Consider the following 21,826-nt stretch of genomic DNA (forward strand, 5'->3'; position numbering starts at 1 on the left):
ACGTTTGAGAGCGCTACCAAGTCTTTGGCGCCATTGTTGATGATCACAATTTCGTGCACCACTCATACCAAGCTGTGAAGTCAATTCCTCAAGGAGTGATCTTAGGGTTATTCCTAAAGGGTTTTTGGTTGGTGAAGAAAGAGATATCAATGTATTGATTGGTTAACAAGTCCCCTTGGGCACTGGGGAAGAAAGGGAGTTTATTTTTGCCCTTTCCAGAATTTTGATAGGACCAACAAAACAATGGGTATCTTCACCCACAGTAAAGGGAATAAGGATTATAGGGTCATCAATTTGGAGCTGTGGATCATCAATGACTTCATTATTGATCTGGTTCAACACAAGAAGAGCTGGAGGAGCCGGTGGTTGCACCATGGGACCTTTGCCCTCGTCCTGTGCAGCAACATGAGATGAAAAAATAGCCGTTGATGAGCAGAGAAGAACGAAAGTTGAAGAATAGAGGTTGTGCGAGAAAGTTGAATGCAAGAGAAATTGAGAGAATAAAGGTTCGAGAAAGTTAAACAAAGACGGAAGTGTTGAATTTAAAGGGAGTTTTTGTTTAGCCGTTATTACAGAGGGAATTTAAAGGAAAAGGAGGTAACTTTGCGAAGACGGCGAAGTGGTGGAGAGAAAAGGTATGAATCGTGAGAGACGTGTCAAATGGGACAGCATTAATGGAGAAGGTAAGTCGTAATTATTATCAGTAAAGGTGTCTAACGATTGGATTAGGATTAAGTGTTTCATCTTCCAAGAAATGACTTCGAAGGCAAACACATTAATCCTAGGGGGCAATTTGGTAGTCAAGATAATTATTCTCGAAAAATTAAGCTGATTCGAATTACTCGTGAAGGGTCAAGAAGGAAACAGAGGCAGAAAAGACGCACGTGCAGGCATTAATTGGAAGTTATTTGACACGGACTCGATTTAGACACCTTGCTAAATCGAACAAGTACTCGAATGAAGAATCGAACAGTTATTCAAATGGAGAATCGAGCGGTTACACAAGTAGAGAAGTCGAAGGCTTTCTCTAAGTGAGGAATTTATAGGTAAGATTCATGGGCAAAAGAGCGAGAACAGTTACCTAAGAATTCGCATACAAGGCAGCGTCATGTAATTAATGATCGGTTATGGAAGTGGCTATAAATATTAGTAAGTTTTAGGAAATAGGGGTTGGAACTTCTTTTCAGAAATACACTCAAGCACACTCATATCCCAGCGAATTTCTAAGTCTGCGTTCGAGTTCGATTTCTGTAGGGTTCCTTCTGCTGTCTTTACCTTTTCATTTATGATTCTTGCAAAAAAAACTTTATCTTTCAAGCAAATTTATGTTTCAAGCATTGTCTAATTTTCATGTTCAATTTACATTCCAGTACCTTTAATTTCCATGTCTAAAGTCCTTTGATCTAATCAAAGGCATCTTTATCGCTTTCTTTAAATTTCAATGCAAACCTTTTCGATTTCAATCAATTTTACTTTTTGAATCCTTTGTTTTACACTTCTATTACCCTTTTTGCACTTTTCGAACTTATTTCCCATTTTAATACTCGTCTAATTTGAGAACCTTTGATGCACAACAAAGAGATGTTTGCAAATTTATTCTTCCACTTGTTGTTTTATTACACTTTTATCTTCTAAGTGAAAGGTGATAAACGAGAAATATTGGAGATATAATTATTTATGTGTCTCTTTTATTAGTTTAAGTTTATCATAATATAATATTATAGTCTTTTTATCAAAAAGATTTAGAGTTCGATTATTGATTAAGTTTAAAAAGAAAAAAATAACTTAAGACAAATAAAAAAAAGATTTATGCACAAAATTCTAAGAAAAAAAGACTATTATTCAAAAAAATATATTAAAAATATAATAATTTATGTGTTTTTTTTATCAACTTAAATTTTTAAAATAAATAATATCATAACTTAAGAATGAGAAAAAAAAAGGAGGAAAGGAAAAAAATCTTGCAAGAGTGATATTAATTGGTTCAACATTATTTGATATATTACGAGTTATTTGAATGACATGTTAGTTTATATAAATTATAGATTTAGGATTAATATCGTAATATGTATCAAGACAGAGACAGAGACTTGTTATGTTACAAATTTAGTTATATTTTTAAACATATACCGCTTAGTTTAGATGAATAATTTCGTTTTCATTTAAATACTTATTATTTGTTGGTTGGCTAGGATAGAATTTAGGGCTCAGGAATGACTTTGTTATGACGGATAGGAAATTTATTTACGAGATTTTTTAGTTTGATTTTTGTTGGATTTAAAATTTGTTTGGATGAATTTTTAAGAGAAGTTATTTTTTTGAGTTATTTTTTAAAAGATTTTTGAAAAAATAAAAGTAATTTTTCGTTTAGATATTTTATACGAAAACATATTTTTATTTATTAATTATGTTTGGGTATAATAATATAAAAATATTTTTTGTTTATTTATTATATGAAAAATATTTTTTTTTAAAAATTCTTTTAAAAAAAAGATGTAAGTGCTTGTTTGGACGCCGTTAAGTTGATAAAAAAAGATATTTTTTAATGATTCTTTTTAATTTTTATCGTGTTTGATAAATTTCTAATAGTAAAAATAAAAATACTAAAAAATAAAAAATATTTTTTTTGAGAAGGTATAATTTAAATTTTTTTAAAAGATGTTTTTCACATAATAAATAAGCAAAAAAATACTTTTATATTGTTATACCCAAATACAATTGATAAATAAAAAAATATTTTTGTACGAGGTATCCAAATATAAAATTACTTTTATTTTTTTATAAGATCTTTTAAAAAATAATAACTCAAGAAAAGATCTTTTATTAAAAATTCATCTGAATAAACTTAAATTATAACATCTCAAAAAAGATATTTTTTATTTTTTAGTATTTTTTTTACGATTAAAAATTTATCAAACACATTAAAAAATAAAAAAAATATTTTTTATATCAATTTAATGACGTCCAATTAAACAATTAATTGTAAACTGAATATATCTCTTCTATGAAAAAGTTACTCATGGTATAATTTAGGATAACAATATATTATTTATGATAGATAAAATATTTAGTTATAATTCCCTTTATGTTTAAAATGATGACAATTTACATGAATAAAATAATAAAAAATTGATTTATCCAATAGTGCTAAATCAAGTTTTGCTACATATTTGGAATTTTTTATTTTAATAAATAAATTAATTATAATAATTACTAAAATAAATAATTTAAAAAATATTTACTAAAATAAATACTCTTCTTTTATCTCATTTACAATGTAAACGAGATAATATTGCACGTATTTCATTTACCGTGTAAATGAGATATGGGTAATTTTTTAATTTTCATATATCTCATTTACAATGTAAACCATATACACGTGTAAGTGAAATATATGTATTGATAAATATAAAAATATATTTTTAAAAATAATAAAAAATATTAATAATATTAATAATCCAAATTTTTAACATACAATTAGTACTTAAAAAGGTTGATAGAAGAGATTAAAATGGATATGTTTGATCAATTAGTACTAAAAAAGAGTACATAAAAATTTTAGATTAAATTATAGATCGAATTGGATTGATTTAAATTTGAAAAATAAAAAACTCGTACGATGTTCAAGTTTCATGATAAGAATAAATACGGTAATTGTGTCCACTCCTAAAAATTGAAAGATTGGACGCGTGAAGTTGATGGATAAATAAAATAGAGAAAGAAGGGGGAGATAACCGTTTTAATTATGTGTTAGGGAGATAAATAAAACAGAGGAAAAATGTGAGATAACCGTTTGCCAATTGTTAGAAGAGGTTGACGGGGGATAAATAAAATAGAGGAAGAGTAGGAGATATCGGTTTGCCAATTGTTAGGAGAGGTTGATGGGAATAAATAAAATAGAGGAAGAGTGGGAGATAAGCATTTCAATTATCTTCTCATTTTTTTCTGTTTTATTTATCGTGCACAACTTCATACTTCTCATGTTTTAAATATATTCCCATATAACAAACAAAATTTAAATATATTTCAAATTTTTATATACTCTCACACAACAAACAAAATTTGAAATATAATTATATTTAAATTATGGCCACGAATTTCCTGCTCCCATTTTTATATAAGAGTATGATTAACCACCACTAAAATATTTACAACATAAACCCCATTTTTTATTTTTGAAAGAATTGATAATTAAATATTTGCCCTGGTTTTTTTTGTTTTACGCATTCTTCCTATTTCCTTTAATCTGAGTTTCAAAGAAAAAAGTTCAGAGCTCTGGTAGGACTTTTGCCCCTCTCTCTGCTTCCCATCAATGTCGCTCGTTCCTTGTTCCTCCTAGTCTGCGGTAGCTTGCTCTCTACTCCTCTCCCTATGCCATGGTCGTTCTCTTATTCTCTCCATTCATGGAATTGCTCGTTCTCCCCTGCATCGTGCTTGTTCTTTGATCTTTGACGCCGCAACACGCTGCCACCACCACCGCCGCCACACTCGGATCCACCACTTTGTTGTTTTCTGTCACCTCTCTGTTTCACTTCTTCACCAGCGACTCTGATCTCTATCATTCTCCCTCCACCACTGCCTCTGCAACCTACTCTTTTAAGGTTCTATTTTGTTTTTATTTTTATTGTACTTTATTTTCTTTTATACCAAAATTTTATGTGAATTTGAATGTTCTTCGTTTGCCAGAGTATTGAATATTATTTTGATTTCAAAAGAATTTGATAAGAAACCAGTAAAAAGTTTCAAAATGGATTAGGAGTCCTTGATTATGTTTGAATGATTGAATTTGATTGTTGTGATTTGGTTGGTAGTAACTCTTTTAATTTCTAATTGAATAAGGTTCCTATTTTTTTTGGAAGTAGGGCAATGATTGTGAAGAACTAAAATACAATACATAGTGTCTTGTACGATGAGGACATTTGGGTTAGTATGAGTTAACCAAATATTTTCCTTTATCAGTTAGTTTCACTTTCTATACTCAAATATTTCATGCTTCAAAGTTCATGTTCTCTCTTTTCTTATTCTATAGTTATGTTGCACTGGAGTATGCATGCACTGGAATGCTGACTGAGAAGAATGATGTTCATAGCTTTGGGATACTTATTATGGAAATAATTATCGGAAGAAGTTCGGTTGATTATAATAGATCCCAAGGAGAGGTTAGAAGCTATAACCAATAATAGTATACAGTTTTGGTTTTAATCTTCTTACACTGTTCTATGCTGATTATTTTCTCTCTTTTTCTATTTTCCTAACTAGAATTTGGTATATTTGCAGGTTAATTTAATTGAGTGGTTGAAAACTATTGTTGGCAATAAAAAATCAGAGAAACTCATCAATCCGAATCTTCTTCAAAAGTCGTCTTTAAAGGCTCTTAAGCTTTGCTCTGTTGGTTGCTCTTAAATGTGTTGATCTAGATGCCACAAAGAGACCTTAAATCGGACACATAATCCACATGCTTGAGGCCGACGAGATCCTATTCCGTGATGTATGCTCTTTCCCTTTCTTGAACTCTGCATTATACATAACTGGAGAGCAAAAGCAAGATGATTCATCATTGCTATAATTTGATTTTCATTTTTCACTATTTTATCATTCTTTCCTATAGGAACGGAAAGGACTGGAGGGAAATCGTTGCGATCCCATTGCAATTATCATCATGAGCAAAAGGACTCTAGTAGAGATAGAAAGCGAATAGGTAGAGAGATCACTGATTGAAGTGAAGATGATAATAGCAGTAAAAATCTTGTCCATCCCACTAGGTTGAGATGATAGTTGTTAAATGGTAAATGTAGCTATGTATTTGTTATTTTTCGTTTTAGTAGTTTGCCTATATTAAATTCTACCTTAATCTGGACAACATGCAATGAGTGTATTTTTATTGCATAATTTCCCCTCCCACTACAATTGGGATTCATTGTATACTCATTCATTATTACTAAAAATAAAAATTTTGATGTCGTCCTTCTGCTTTATAAGACAAAAGTAGCTCAAGTGTTTTATAAAAAGTAATAATATTTTCAAGTTGCTCAAACTATAGGATTAAGATGTTAATAACCTACTGCTCAGACTATTCAGTGAAGCACCAAATATAAATTCAGGGTATGGTTGAACTTTGCTATTGCTCATTCTTTGGATTACATTATAATTTTCAGGTGGACAAACCAAAGTGCTCTTTTATTTTTGCACCAATTTGTTTGTTTACAATTGAATTTGATTATTTACATTACTTTCTGTAGGCTTATATAGCATCGCAATAGTTATTGAAAAATGAAGTATTTCTTGATGGAACATTCGGAAACCAACTTAAATTTCTTTCTCACCATAAGCTTCTCTTTCGAATTTGGTTGTTATTTTTCCTCAGATATCAAGAGAGGTGGCAACAGCAATTATTCAGATTATCTTAACTTTGTCCATTTTTTTCTGCTTCAAGTTAAAAACTTGAAAATAAACCTATATTTTGTTTTGATTTGTTTGTCTTTTTATGTCCTAAGATATTCTATATAATGCTATACTCTGACTAAATGTTGGATCGGATCTCCTTTTAAAATCTGTAAGCATAGTTTATTTAGTGGATCGAGTTGAAAGTGATTTTTATCTATAAAAATAGTTTGAATTTGTTTGATATTCTAGTTCATGATCTCAAGCCATGACACATGTCGTGTTTCCATAATGCAAACCTTTCCTATTCAAGAATTAGAAAACCCTAATCGGCTTGGATTATAGCGAAACTAATTTAAAATGTGGTTAACGTAAAAACAAAAAAATAAGAATGCATATCTATTTCAGCTAAAGGATGAGATAATAGCTCTATTTAAAATATTCAAGCCATGGAATCCCAGTAAAAGCATTTGGAAAGATTTAGAAAAAGGAACCAATACAAATAACACTCTATTTATCTATTTCACCTCAAATAACCTCAATTTTTTACTTTAATTTCTTCAAGAATAACCAAAACTTATTTTTGAGAACTCTTTCATTATTGTTCTAACTAAATACAACTTTCAAAAAAATTACAAATAACGAAGGTTCTAATGCACCATATAGTAACTTAACAGCATATATGATAATTTTTAGCATTTGCATAGACATTTATTTAACTAGGCTAAATTCTGGTAGTGGCCTTCCCTCCATATAGTATGCAGTCTTTCTTCATTTTTCCCCAAAACTACATCATTAGCGTTGTAAAAAAAATAAAACATAAAGAAAAAGAGGTCTATCATTACATTTTCAATACTAGAATCTGTGCATATAAAAGCAAGCTGATGATAATGCCCCAAGAAAGAGCCAATGACAAATAAAAATTTGCAGGAGGTATGAGTATTGCTTGTGTTTAGAATTGAACAAAAAATAATACCTTGTATCAATTTGGGCACCTGAGACAAACATTGGCTTAAAGAAAAGACCTCAACTGCGTATTATGTATTCCATAGAAACACAATTTTAAACTACAAAAAGTCATCGTTAACAAATTCTAGTAAATGGTCAAAGTAAGTTATACTTTCGAAATTTTCCATGAGAATATTCATTCTTCTTAAGGAAAGCACAAGTCTTGACCACATACTAGGACAATAATAACTTTGAAAAACGTACATAAATGAATTTTGCATATATATATATGTAGTCTTTTTTCTAAGAATAATGCTACAAGGACAAGAAAAAAGAGGTTAATGAGTTTACCCCCTTCAACTTATATAGAGAAGAGAGATAAAAATTCAACTCCACCTCAAGAAGGGCCAATCCATAAACAAAACCCTAAATTATATTTTTTACCATTCATAACACAGTTCACAACCTAACAAAACATGATACCTCTTGATAGTTAGATAACATGCTAACAATAAATGTCAGAAACATGATCCTTTAGATATGAGGGCACTTGAATAGATAGCTTAAATAAGCAGCACATGTGCACGATACAATTGGATAGATTACCGAATCAAATGAGCTTGATGATGGATATTTATAGAAAATTAAAGTCCAAAACCAGTATCAGTCGTTAAAATGATCCGGCAAAAAACTCAAAAATTGCCAACTATTTTGAAGATTTCAAATTAGAAGTGCTACTCTCTTTTAACTTATTCTTTGCATCTTCCATAGATTTTCTTTAAGACCACAAGATCTGCATCAGACTAACATTCCCAACAAGAGAAATACATGTGGTTGTATAAAAAACCAAGTCGATATAAACTTGAGAAACACAAAAAAGTCGTATAGGCTCAGAAGATGTCATTACAAATTCCTTTCCCTGTCACAGACAAACATTAATGAATTGTAATTAACAAATGAACCAAAGAAATGGGGTGAAAAATTAGAAATGCAGGAGCATGACTAACAAAATTCAAAGTATATATAAGTAGTTCCAACAAAATAGGCAATTTTTTAATAGAAAACGATGAACTAGCAATATAGAGGCTGAACAATGTATGTTCTCCGAGGTCACAACTGCAGCCTATTTTATTCATTTAACAGTGAATACAACTCTACACATTAGGACAGCATGGAGTATATTATCGTATAAAACTAAAAGGAAAAAGCGATGAAAAGAATCCAAAATTAATTAACATAGCTTTTTGCGTAGAAGAGATTAAGATTTTCAATTCTCATGGAATATGTTCAATCAATGAATCCTTCACATGACAAAATAATAATTAGTCAATTAGCCTGACAACCCAATAGAAAATAAGATTTAACTTTCAATTGATAAAAAAAAAATTTGCATGATGTATCCCTAAGACTCGTGTCTCACAAAATGTATTAAGATTGCTTCAAGGACAGATAGTAATTTGTTTACAAAAAACCAAAAAAGGGGCCGAAGTATAAAATATAATAAAAAGTGTGGTGCAAAGATAACAGAAAAACATCCAAATTCACAAAAATTTTCGTAGAACAAACAATAAAAAATAAAGTGAAATGGAACCTGAGTAGTTCGCAAGGGCAGAGACGAAGCACAACATCGCAGAGGGACCGGAAAGTATGGTGCGATGATAGTAGAAGGAGTAGTGACGGTGCTGAGTGCAGGAGGCGGTGGCGACAGCCACAATAGTAGCTGCGGGAGAGAACATGATAAGAATCCTAGTAGAGGCAAACATCTCATCTATTTCACATTATGATTAAAAGAAAATAGAAAATGTGTAAATAGCAAAAATAAAGGGAAAAGCTTTTAATTATTAATTTTTTAAAAATAAAAAAGCAGGTTCTATTTGTAAATATTTTTATGTTGGCTAATGATACTCCCCCTAAAAGTAGGAGTAACGAATCCACAGCCTTAAATTATATTTCAAATTTTTATGTACTCCTATGCAATAAACAAAATTTAAAATATATATATATATATATATATATATATATATAATTTGAATTTAAAAATTAATACTCAAGAGAGTACATAAAAAATTTAAAAATTTTGTTAGTTAGAAACAATAGTATTAATAGTAGGTAGTTAAAAAAAGGTAATCATATTAACAGTAAGCAGTTTAATGGTGCACTTATGTGCTTTCACATAAACGTATTGACATGCTTATTTTCAATGGACAGTCTCTATCATTTAAAATGCACGGTTTATCTTCCCTATTATTTAAAATCATTCATCTTTTTTATTATTTGAAACGTTTCATTTTTAAGAGTTTTGTCCAATTTAAATCATTAATATTTTTTATTATTTTTAAAAATTATATTTAATTATTTAAAAATACATATATCTCGTTTACAGTGTAAATGAGATATACAAAAATTGAAAAACTACACATATCTCATTTACACTGTAAACGAGATACATGCAAAATTATCTCATTTACAGTGTAAACGAGATAAGAGAAAAATATTTATTTTGGTAAATATTTTTTAAATTATTTATTTCAGTAATTATTATAATTAATTTATTTATTAAAATAAAAAAATCTACATATTTGTCCTTTATCCCATAATTTACATATAAAAAGGGTAAATATTTAGTGTAACTTGTTTTAGGATGATTTGGTAATTTAGATTTTTAATTATTTTATTTATGTAAATTATTCTTAAAATTAAATATGTATTCCTTAAATTTAAATATATAATATAAAAATACATTATATTACATTTATGTTTAATTTCACAAAAAAAATACATTTAAAATAGGATAATTGATGTTTAGTTTAATTTCAAAAGTTTACGTCAATCTCACTTAAGATTATGTCAGTATGGTGAAAGTTTTTGTAAAAATTTATGTATTTTTTATTTTAATAAAGATGTAGGATTCTATTTCAAAGGAGGAAGAGAGATTTGACCGAAAAACTATTTCATGCATTTTTAATTTATTATTTTACCTAAAGGAGGTCGGATTTGTGCATGTTTTTTAAGTGAGAGATTTCTAAAGGATTATCATGTGTTCATAATACATAGCGAAAGAAAAAAAATAATTTAAAAAATTTATTTTGTGTTTAAATTTTATTCGAATAATATATGAATTATATCTAAATATCTTTGGACGCTTTAATAAAACTTTATTTTTTGATTGTACAAAGACTTTAATCATATCTAGACCGAAATCAATTTTTGCTGTCAACTTCTTGACCAATGAATATCTGATTTAAATTGAAAAATCTCTTTGTAACTCTTTGTACACCATAAAATTTTTCTCTAAGAATTAGACTCACATATTTTTATGCGTGTAAAGGTAAAAGAATAAAACTCTTATTTTGGTTTCATCAATTTCCTCCACTCTTGGCATACATATATATAGTATGAGATTTGATACTCATTACAGATTTGAATTTTTCAAAATTATGAATCATATCCTAACTCAATTTGAAACAAAATCAGTTAGGATCTCATCCAAACTTAGAATTTAAATTTAGAAATAGAATAACTAATTATTCTCAATTCTTATTTAATATTTTCAATTATTATATTATTATTATTATTATATTTTTTGGGCTAACAAAAAATATAATAATATTCTATTTGAATTAATATAATTAGTTATTTGATCAAATTAAAATAATAATTAAATAATTTTTTAGCAAAGATTAGAACACTCGTTAGTATGTGATCTCATAGGTTCAATACTAAGTAAGTAGTAAATTAGTGATATTAAATTTATTAATCAAGGTTGGCATCTAGCAACACTCCTTAACGACCCGATAGTATGAAGTAATATATTTTACTAAGAATCCAAGAAGAACAAAATATAATTCCTTCCATCTTTCCAACTCTTGGTTAATCCTTAAAGTATGGTTTAATTGTCAAAACTTTAACTTGTTACTATTATTATAATGAACTGTTAATGACTTAAGAAACTTATTTCTTCATTCATTCAATCTCCTTGACCAAGGTTTTATTCATCTTAGTCATTATAATCATAAAGTTCAAACTCTTTACCAAGAGTTGACGGATTGCTTATTGATTTTACAAGTATTTAAATCATACTCAATATCCATTCAACTATCACCCTAGGGTATTAGGTATCCGAAATCAAAGTATAATAAATACAATGTTAATTATTATAACAGTCGCAAGTCAAAGGAAACTCTATTGCTATATTCATCATGAGAATATCCTATTGACAAATATGCGGTAATTATAACTATTAGGAATTCTCAAAGTGAGTTAGTTCAATGGTCATATCCCTATATGCATAATATATATATATATATATATATATATATATATATATATATATATATATATATATATATATCTTTTTGAATTATTAATGTCTTTTTTAGTAACAAATCTCTAAATTTATTCAAAGACCTTATTATATATTGACTCTTTAATATAATAACAATAACAAATTATTTAATACATGATTGATTAAATTATGATCATACTACTTATTCCCAACAACTTCAACCTTCATAACATACTCAATATGTGTTTGTCGAGAAATGACGTTCTGAGATATATATTTTTTACATGTCTATCTTGACGTGAGTGTAAAATCATCCTTTAAAAAGTTATTATGGACAGATAGTCAATTAGAGATTGCAGTCGAGATTATCCTTGTAATAAGGCAGAAGTTGCATTAAGCAAGGAAGAAAATTGGTTGTATACTTCCTTTTAATTTTCATAAATTTGAATAATTATATATGAAGGTTTGAATTTGAAACTTTATTCTATAGGGTCTTGTAACATCTTTATTAGAATAGAAAATATATTACTTTCTTTCTTGAGAAATATGACATCTCAAATGAGGAGCATGATCTTAAAACATTGTTGGCGCTCTACATGTTCATTACGGGACAAACGGAGAATAGCGGAGGTTTAATTGTCGATTTGCAGCAGTTTTAAATCACTGCTAAACACGAGGACAGCAAAATAGCAACCGCAGTGCATAGGGGCGGAGGGATGACATTTTACGGTGGTTTCTAGCAACCGCTGGCATAACTGCCGCAAATCAAGTATTTTGCGTCAATCAGTTTAGTAACGGTTTAAAACCGCCGCTATATTACCAAGAATATTTCTCCCACATTTAGCGACGCTCTTTAACCTCCGTAGTTTACTGCAGCATTTTTTGTCAATTTTTATTTGCGGCGGTTTTAAACCGCCGCTATTCCTAGCATTACTTTTTTTAAAATATAATACTTTATTTTGATTTATTTTACAAACCTGGGGATTTGTTTTTTATCTATTTTTTTGAAATACCCGGTCTAACCAAAATTAATTAAATAATAAGTTAAATATGAGCGAATATGGTTGGAAGATTTGGCAATTGGAATTTGATAATTTAAATATGATATTTGGATTCAGTGAATTTTTTCGAGTCGGAAAACATAGTTTTCTGCGTAAAAGCGCACAGTGGAATTTTGCCCGGTAGTACCAGCTGAGATCTGTCTGGCACTGCAGCTGAGAAAATTGATTATGAGTAAATAAGATTAAGAAATGAGGAATTATAATTAGGAGAGGTAGAAATATTTAAAGTGCGATTTAGAGCACTAATCTTAAAGGGTTTTGGCCCAAAATTGGGCCAACGGACAAAAATAAGTGAACCGGGTCAAAGTGGGCCTAAGACCCAACATATATAAACATTAATTATGAGCATTTCAGCTCATTTTACCCTAAAAATAAGAAGAGGGGCGCTGAATTGAGAAGAGAGAAGAGAAGAGAGAAAACCTAACTCTCTTTGATCTTCAAACCACCATAACTTGAGCTACGGAGCTCCGATTGACGAGCCATTTGCAGCCACGCATTGCTCTTCTCATCCTCTATAATTCTATCTAAGTTTTGTGGTGAGTATTTGGTGGACGAAATTGTGATTCCTTTGTTATTGTATTTTGTAAAATTCATTGCTTTTTCAACTATGTGTGGACACAACTCCGTTCAACTTAACCAGCAAGTGTACTGGGTCGTCCAAGTAATAAACCTTACGCGAGTAAGGGTCGATCCCACAGAGATTGTTGGTATGAAGCAAGCTATGGTCACCTTGTAAATCTCAGTTAGGCAGATTAAATTGGTTTATGGGTTTTCGAATAATTAATAATAAACAGAAAATAAAATAAGATAGAAATACTTATGTAAATCAATAGTGGAAATTTCAGATAGGCGTATGGAGATGCTGTGCTCCTCTTGAATCTCTACTTTCTCATTGCTTTCATCCAATCCTTCTTACTCCTTTCCATGGCAAGCTGTATGTAGGGCATCACCGTTGTCAATGGCTACATCCCATCCTCTCAGTGAAAACGTTCCTATGCTCTGTCACAGTACGGCTAATCATCTGTCGGTTCTCAATCAGGTTGGAATAGAATCCCTTGATTCTTTTGCGTTTGTCATCACGCCCAACCTTCAGGAGTTTGAAGCTCGTCACAGTTATTCAATCCCAGAATCCTACTCGAAATACCATAGACAAGGTTTAGACTTTTCGGATCCTCATGAATGCCTCCATCTATCTAACTTATACCATGAAGATTCTGTTGGGGAATCTAAGAGATATGCGCCCGGCCTAAGGTAGAACGGAAGTGGTTGTCAGTCACGCGCGTTCATAGGTGAGAATGATGATGAGTGTCACGGATCATCACATTCATCAAAGTGTTGTGCAACGTATATCTTGGAATAAGAATAAAAGAGAATTGAATAGAAAGTAATAATAATTGTATTGAAACTTGAGGTACAGCAGAGCTCCACACCCTTAATCTATGGTGTGCAGAAACTCCACCGTTGAAAATACATAAGTGAAAGGTTCAGGCATGGCCGAATGGACAGCCCCCAAAACGTGATCACATGATTCAAATTACAATCCAGGATGTTATTATGATAGTAAAAAGTTCTATTTATAATAAACTAGCTCCTAGGGTTTACATGAGTAAGTAATTGATGCATAAATCCACTTCTGGGGCCCACTTAGTGTATGTTTGGGCTGAGCTTGATCTATCCACGAGCTGAGGCTTTTATTGGAGTTGAACTCCAAGTTATGGCGTGTTTTGGGCGTTCAACTTCGCATCATGACGTGTTTCTGGCGTTTAACTCCAGACAGCAGCATGTACTTGGCGTTCAACGCCAAGTGACGTCGTCAATTTCCGAATAAAGTATGGACTATTATATATTGATGGAAAGCTCTGGATGTCTACTTTCTAACGCCGTTGAGAGCGCGCCATTGGAGTTCTGTAGCTCCAGAAAATCCATTTCGAGTGAAGGGAGGTCAGATTCTAACAGCATCAGCAGTCCTTTCTATCAGCCTTTTTCAGAGTTTTGCTCAAGTCCCTCAATTTCAGCCAGAAATTACCTGAAATCACAGAAAAACACACAAACTCATAGTAAAGTCCAAAAATATGAATTTAACATAAAAACTAATGAAAACATCCCTAAAAGTAGCTTGAACTTTCTAAAAACTACCTAAAAACAATGCCAAAAAGCGTATAAATTATCCGCTCATCACAACACCAAACTTAAATTGTTGCTTGTTCCCAAGCAACTGAAAATAAAATAGGATAAAAAGAAGAGAATATACTATAAATTCCAAAATATCAATGAATATTAATTATAATTAGATGAGCGGGACTTGTAGCTTTTTGCTTCTGAACAGTTTTGGCGTCTCACTTTTTCCTTTGAAGTTTAGAATGATTGGCTTCTCTAGGAACTTAGAATTTTGGATAGTGTTATTGACTTTTCTAGTTAAGCATGTTGATTCTTGAACACAGCTACTTATGAGTCTTGGCCGTGGCCCTAAGCACTTTGTTTTCCAGTATTACCACCAGATACATAAATGTCACAGACACATAACTGGGTGAACCTTTTCAGATTGTGACTTAGCTTTGCTAAAGTCTCGAGTTAGAGGTGTCCAGAGCTCTTAAGCACACTCTTTTTGCTTTGGATCACGACTTTAACCACTCAGTCTCAAGCTTTTCACTTGGACCTTCATGCCACAAGCACATGGTTAGGGACAGCTTGATTTAGCCGCTTAGGCCTGGATTTTATTTCCTTGGGCCCTCCTATCCATTGATGCTCAAAGCCTTGGATCCTTTTTACCCTTGCCTTTTAGTTTTAAGGGCTATTGGCTTTTTCTGCTTGCTTTTTCTTTTTCTTTCTATAATTTTTTTTTGCAAATTTTTTTTTCGCAAGCTTTTTGCTTTTTCACTGCTTTTTCTTGCTTCAAGAATCAATTTCATGATTTTTCAGATTGTCAATAATATTTCTCTTTGTTCATCATTCTTTCAAGAGCCAACAATTTTAACATTCATAAACAACAAGATCAAAATTATGCACTGTTCAAGCATTCATTCAGAAAACAAAAAGTATTGTCACCACATCAATATAATTAAATTAAATTCAAGGATGAATTCGAATTTCATGTACTTCTTGTTCTTTTGAATTAAAACATTTTCTTTTAAGAGAGGTGAAAGATTAATGGAATTCATTCATAGCTTTGAGACATAGTTACTACATACTAATGATCATGAAGTAGAGACACAAAATATAGATAAACATAACATAGAAATCGAAAAACAGAAAGAAATAAGAACAAGGAATGAATCCACCTTAGTGGCGTCTTCTTCTTGAAGGACCAACAATGTCCTTAAGCTCCTCTATGTCCCTTCCTTGCCTTTGTTGCTCCTCCCTCATTGCTCTTTGATCTTCTCTTATTTCATGGAGAACGATGGAGTGCTCATGATGTTCCACCCTTAATTGTTCAACATTGTGGCTCAAATCTTCTAAGAAAGTGTTGAGTTGTTCCCAATAGTTGTTGGAAGGAAAGTGCATCCCTTGAGGCATCTCAGGGATTTCTTGATGATGAGCTTCCTCATGCGTCTATTGAGAACCGTGAAGGGTCTCTCTTGCTTGCTCCATCCTCTTCTTGGTGATGGGCTTATCCTCTTCAATGAGGATGTCTCCTTCTATGATAACTCCAGCTGAGTAACATAGATGGCAAATAAGGTGAGGAAAAGCTAGCCTTGCCATGGTGGAGGGCTTGTCAGCTATTTTGTAGATTTCATTGGAGATGACCTCATGAACTTCTACTTCCTCTCCAATCATGATGCTATGAATCATGATCGCCCGATCCACAGTAACTTCAGATCGGTTGCTAGTGGGAATGATGGAGCGTTGAATGAACTCCAACCATCCTCTAGCCATAGGCTTGAGGTCCAGTCTTCTTAGTTGAACTGGCTTGCCTTTGGAGTCTCTCTTCCATTGAGCTCCTTCCACACATATGTCCATTAGGACTTGGTCCAACCTTTGATTAAAGTTGACCCTTCTAGTGTAGGGGCGTTCATTTCCTTGCATCATGGGCAAGTGGAATGCCAACCTCACATTTTCCGGACTAAAATCTAAGTATTTCCCCCGAACCATTGTGAGATAATTCTTTGGACTCGTGTTCATACTTTGATCATGGTTTCTAGTGATCCATGCATTGGCATAGAACTCTTGAACCATTAAGATTCTGACTTGTTGCATGGGGTTGGTTAGGACTTCCCAACCTCTTCTTCGGATCTCATGTCGGATCTCTGGATACTCATTTTTCTTGAGCTTGAAAGGGACCTCAGGGATCACCTTCTTCTTTGCCACAACATCATAGAAGTGGTCTTGATGGCTTTTGGAGATGAATCTTTCCATCTCCCATGACTCGGAGGTGGAAGCTTTTGTCTTCCCTTTTCTTTTTCTAGAGGATTCTCCGGCCTTAGGTGCCATTGATGGTAATGGAAAACAAAAAGCTTATGCTTTTACCACACCAAACTTAAAATATTGCTCGCCCTCGAGCAAGATAAGAAAGAAGAGAAAGAAGAGAGAATATGGAGGAGAAGGAGAAGTGTAGGTTCGGCCAAAGTATGGAAGAGGGGGTAGTATTGTGTAAAAATGAAGTAGAATGGAAGGGTATATATAGGGAGAGGGGAGAGGGTAGGTTCAGCCATATAGGGTGGGATTGGGTGGGAAAGAAAATTTGAATTTGGAAGGTAGGTTGGGTTTATGGGGAAGAGTGGATGGATGTGAATGGTGAAGAGGGTAATTGGGAAGAGAGATTGAGGTGATTGGTGAGGGGTTTTGGGAAGGAGTGTTTATTAGGAAGAGTAAAATAGGATTAGGAAGTAAGGTGGGAATATGTTAGGTGGGGATCCTGTGGATGGATGTGAAGGGTGAAGAGGGTAATTGGGAAGAGAGATTGAGGTGATTGGTGAGGGGTTTTGGGAAGGAGTGTTTATTGGGAAGAGTAAAATAGGATTAGGAAGTAAGGTGGGAATATGTTAGGTGGGGATCCTGTGGGGTCCACAGATCCTGAGGTGTCAAGGAATTCCATCCCTGCACCAAATAGGCATGTAAAATGCCTTTGCACACCATTCTGGCGTTTAAACGCCGAGTGGTGCACGTTCTGGGCGTTCAACGCCCATGTAAAGCATGTTTCTGGCGTTGAACGCCAGTTTCATGCTTGTTACTGGCGTTCAGCACCAGCTTTTCTTCTAGGCACATTCCTGGCGTTCAGCGCCAGAATGTTGCTTGTTTCTGGCGTTCAGCGCCAGTTTCATGCTCTGTTCTGGCATTGAACGCCAGCCAGATGCTCCTTACTGGCGTTGAACGCCAGTTTGTACTTCCTCCAGGGTGTGATTTTTCTTCTGCTGTTTTTGATTCTGTTTTTAATTTTTATATTTTTTTGTGACTCCACATGATCATGTACCTAGTAAAACACAAAATAACAATAAAATAAAAATTAGATAAATAAAATTGGGTTGCCTCCCAACAAGCGCTTCTTTAATGTCAATAGCTTGACAGTGGGCTCTCATGGAGCCACAAGGTGATCAGGTCAATGTTGTATAGTCCCAAAACCAAACTTAGAGTTTGGATATGGGGTCTTAACATCAAACTTAGAGTTTGGTTGTGGCCTCCCAACACCAAACTTAGAGTTTGATTGTGGGGTCTTTTCTTGACTCTGAACTGAGAGAAGCTCTTCATGCTTACTCTCTTTTGTCACAGAGGGATGCCCCTGTGCCTTAAACACAAGGTAGTCCCCATTCAATTGAAGGACTAATTCTCCTCTGTTGACATCTATCACAGCTCCTGCTGTAGCTAGAAAAGGTCTTCCAAGGATGATACATTCATCCTCTTCCTTCCTAGTGTCTAAGATTATGAAATCAGCAGGGATGTAAAGGCCTTCAACCTTTACTAACATGTCCTTTACAATTCCATAAGCTTGTCTCAATGAATTGTCTGCCAGTTGCAATGAGAACAAGGTAGGTTGTACCTCAATGATCCCCAGCTTCTCCATTACAGAGAGTGGCTTAAGATTTATCCCTGACCCTAGATCACATAGAGCTTTTTCAAAGGTCATGGTGCCTATGGTACAAGGTATTAAGAACTTGCCAGGATCTTGTCTCTTTTGAGGTAAAATTTGCTGAATCCAGGTATCTAGTTCACTAATGAGCAAGGGAGGTTCACTTTCCCAAGTCTCATTACCAAACAACTTGACATTCAGCTTCATGATAGCTCCTAAATATTGAGCAACTTGCTCTCCAGTCACATCTTCATCCTCTTCAAAGGAAGAATAGTCTTCAGAGCTCATGAATGGCAGAAGGAGATTTAATGGAATCTCTATGGTCTCTGTATGATCCTCAGATTCCTTTGGGTCCTTAATAGGAAACTCCTTCTTGCTTGAGGGACGTCCCAGGAGGTCTCCCTCACTAGGATTTTCGTCCTCCTCCTCCCTTGTGCATTCGGCCATATTGATTATATCAATGGCCTTGCACTCTCCTTTTGGATTCTCTTCTGTATTGCTTGGGAGAATACTGGGAGGAGTTTCAATGACTTTCTTACTCAGCTGGCCCACTTGTGCCTCCAGATTTCTGATGGAGGATCTTGTTTCACTCATGAAACTGAAAGTGGCCTTTGACAAATCAGAGACTACATTGGCTAAATTAGAAGTGTTTTGTTCAGAATTCTCTGTCTGTTGCTGAGAAGATGATGGAAAAGGCTTGCTATTGCCCAGCCTATTGCGTCCACCATTGTTAAAGCCTTGTTAAGGATTTTGTTGATCCTTCCATGAGAAATTTGGATGATTTCTCCATGATGAGTTATAGGTGTTTCCATAAGGTTCACCCATATAATTAACCTCTGCCATGGCAGGGTTCTCCGGATCATAAGCTTCTTCAGAAGCTGCCTCCTTAGTACTGTTGGATGCATGTTGCCATCCATTCAGACTTTGAGAGATCATGTTGACTTGCTGAGTCAACACTTTGTTCTGAGCCAATATGGCATTCAGAGCATCAATTTCAAGAACTCCTTTCTTCTGAGGTATCCCATTATTCACGGAATTCCTCTCAGAAGTGTACATGAATTGGTTGTTTGCAACCATGTCAATGAGTTCTTGAGCCTCTTCAGGCGTTTTCTTTAGGTGAATAGATCCACCTGCAGAATGGTCCAATGACATTTTCGAAAATTCAGAGAGACCATAATAGAATATATCTAATATGGTCCATTCTGAAAATATGTCAGATGGACATCTTTTGGTCAGCTGCTTGTATCTTTCCCAAGCTTCATAGATGGATTCACCATCTTTTTGTTTGAAGGTTTGAACATCCACTCTCAGCTTGCTCAGCTTTTGAGGAGGAAAGAATTTATCCAAGAAGGCTGTGACCAGCTTATCCCAGGAGTCCAGGCTATCCTTAGGTTGTGAATCCAACCATATTCTAGCTCTGTCTCTTACAGCAAAAGGGAAAAGCATGAGTCTGTAGACTTCAGGATCAACTCCATTCGTCTTTACAGTCTCACAGATCAGCAAGAACTCAGTTAAAAACTGATAAGGATCTTCAGATGGAAGTCCATAAAACTTGCAGTTTTGTTGCATTAAGGCAACTAGCTGAGGTTTCAGCTCAAAGTTGTTGGCTCCAATGGCAGGAATGGAGATGCTTCTTCCATCAAATTTGGACGTTGGCTTTGTGAAGTCACCAAGCATTCTCCTTGCATTATTATTATTGGGTTCGGCTGCCATCTCCTTCTCTTGTTCGAAATTTTCTGAAAGGTTACTTTTGGATTGTTGTAATTTAGCTTCTCTTAGTTTCCTCTTCAAAGTCCTTTCAGGTTCTGGATCAATTTCAACAAGAGTGCCTTTTTCCCTGTTCCTGCTCATATGAAAGAGAAGAAAACAAGAAACAAAGAGGAATCCTCTATGTCACAGTATAGAGATTCCTTTATGTTAGTAGAAGAAGAAAGGGGAGATGAGTAAAGAAGAATGGGTTCGGATTTTTAGATGAAGAGAGGTGAAGAGAAGTGTTAGTAATTAAATAATTAAATAGAAGAAGAGAAGAGGAAGAGAATTCGAAAATAATTTTAAAAAGGGGTTAGTGATTTTCGAAAATTAGAGATAAAATGTAATTAAAATTAAAACATGAAACAATTAGTTAATTAAAAAGAATTTTTGAAAAAGGGGTGGGATATTTTCGAAAATTAGAGAGGAAAGAGTAGTTAGGTAGTTTTGAAAAAGATAAGAAACAAACAAAAAGTTAATTAGTTAGTTGAAAAAGATTTTAAAATCAAATTTTAAAAAGATAAGAAGATAAGAAGTTAGATAAGATATTTTAAAATCAAATTTTGAAAAAGATAAAATTTTGAAAAAGATAAGATAAGATATGTTTGAAAAAAATTTAATTTTAAAATTAAAATTAATTACTAACAAGAAACTAAAAGATAAGATTCTAGAACTTAAATATTGAACCTTTCTTAACAAGCAAGAAACAAACTTCAAATTTTTGAATCAATCACATTAATTGTTAGCTAATTTTCAAAAATTTGATATAAAGATAAGAAAAAGATTTTGAAAATATTTTGAAAAAAATTTTTTGAAATTTTCGAAAAAGAGGAAAAATTGGAAAAGATATGATTTTTGAAAAAGATTTTGAAAAGATAAGATTTTTAAATTTTTGAAAATTTGACTTGACTTGTAAGAAACAACTAATTTTAAAAATTTTTGACCAAGTCAACCCAAAATTTCGAAAATTTGGAGGGAAATAAGGAAAAGATATTTTTTTTATTTTTAAATTTTTAATTATGAGAGAGAAAAACACAATTATGACCCAAAACTTAAAAATTTTGGATCAAAACACATGATGCATGCAAGAACACTATGAATGTCAAGATGAACACCAAGAACACTTTGAAGATCATGATGAACATCAAGAACATAATTTTGAAAAATTTTGATGCAAAGAAAACATGCAAGACACCAAACTTAGAGATCTTTAATGCATGTACTCTAACAAACAAAAAATGCATATGAAAAACAACAAACAACACAAAGCAAGAAAACATCAAGATCAAACAAGAAGACTTACCAAGAACAACTTGAAGATCATGAAGAACACTATGAATGCATGGAATTTTCGAAAATATGCAAGAAAAAATTTTAAAGCATGCAATTGACACCAAACTT

The 21,826-nt window shown here is 32.7% G+C and overlaps 1 non-coding gene across 1 annotated transcript; it reads left to right on the plus strand.

The window, feature by feature from the left end:
* The first annotated feature begins 19,886 nt into the window (after nt 1–19,886).
* On the plus strand, nt 19,887–19,990 carry LOC130984508 (small nucleolar RNA R71). The gene has a single exon (XR_009088443.1). It is a non-coding gene; the product is annotated as a small nucleolar RNA R71 (small nucleolar RNA).
* The last annotated feature ends 1,836 nt before the right edge of the window (nt 19,991–21,826 follow it).

The sequence above is a fragment of the Arachis stenosperma genome, chromosome 5 (assembly GCF_014773155.1).
Source record: "Arachis stenosperma cultivar V10309 chromosome 5, arast.V10309.gnm1.PFL2, whole genome shotgun sequence".
In the NCBI taxonomy this organism is placed as follows: domain Eukaryota; kingdom Viridiplantae; phylum Streptophyta; class Magnoliopsida; order Fabales; family Fabaceae; genus Arachis; species Arachis stenosperma.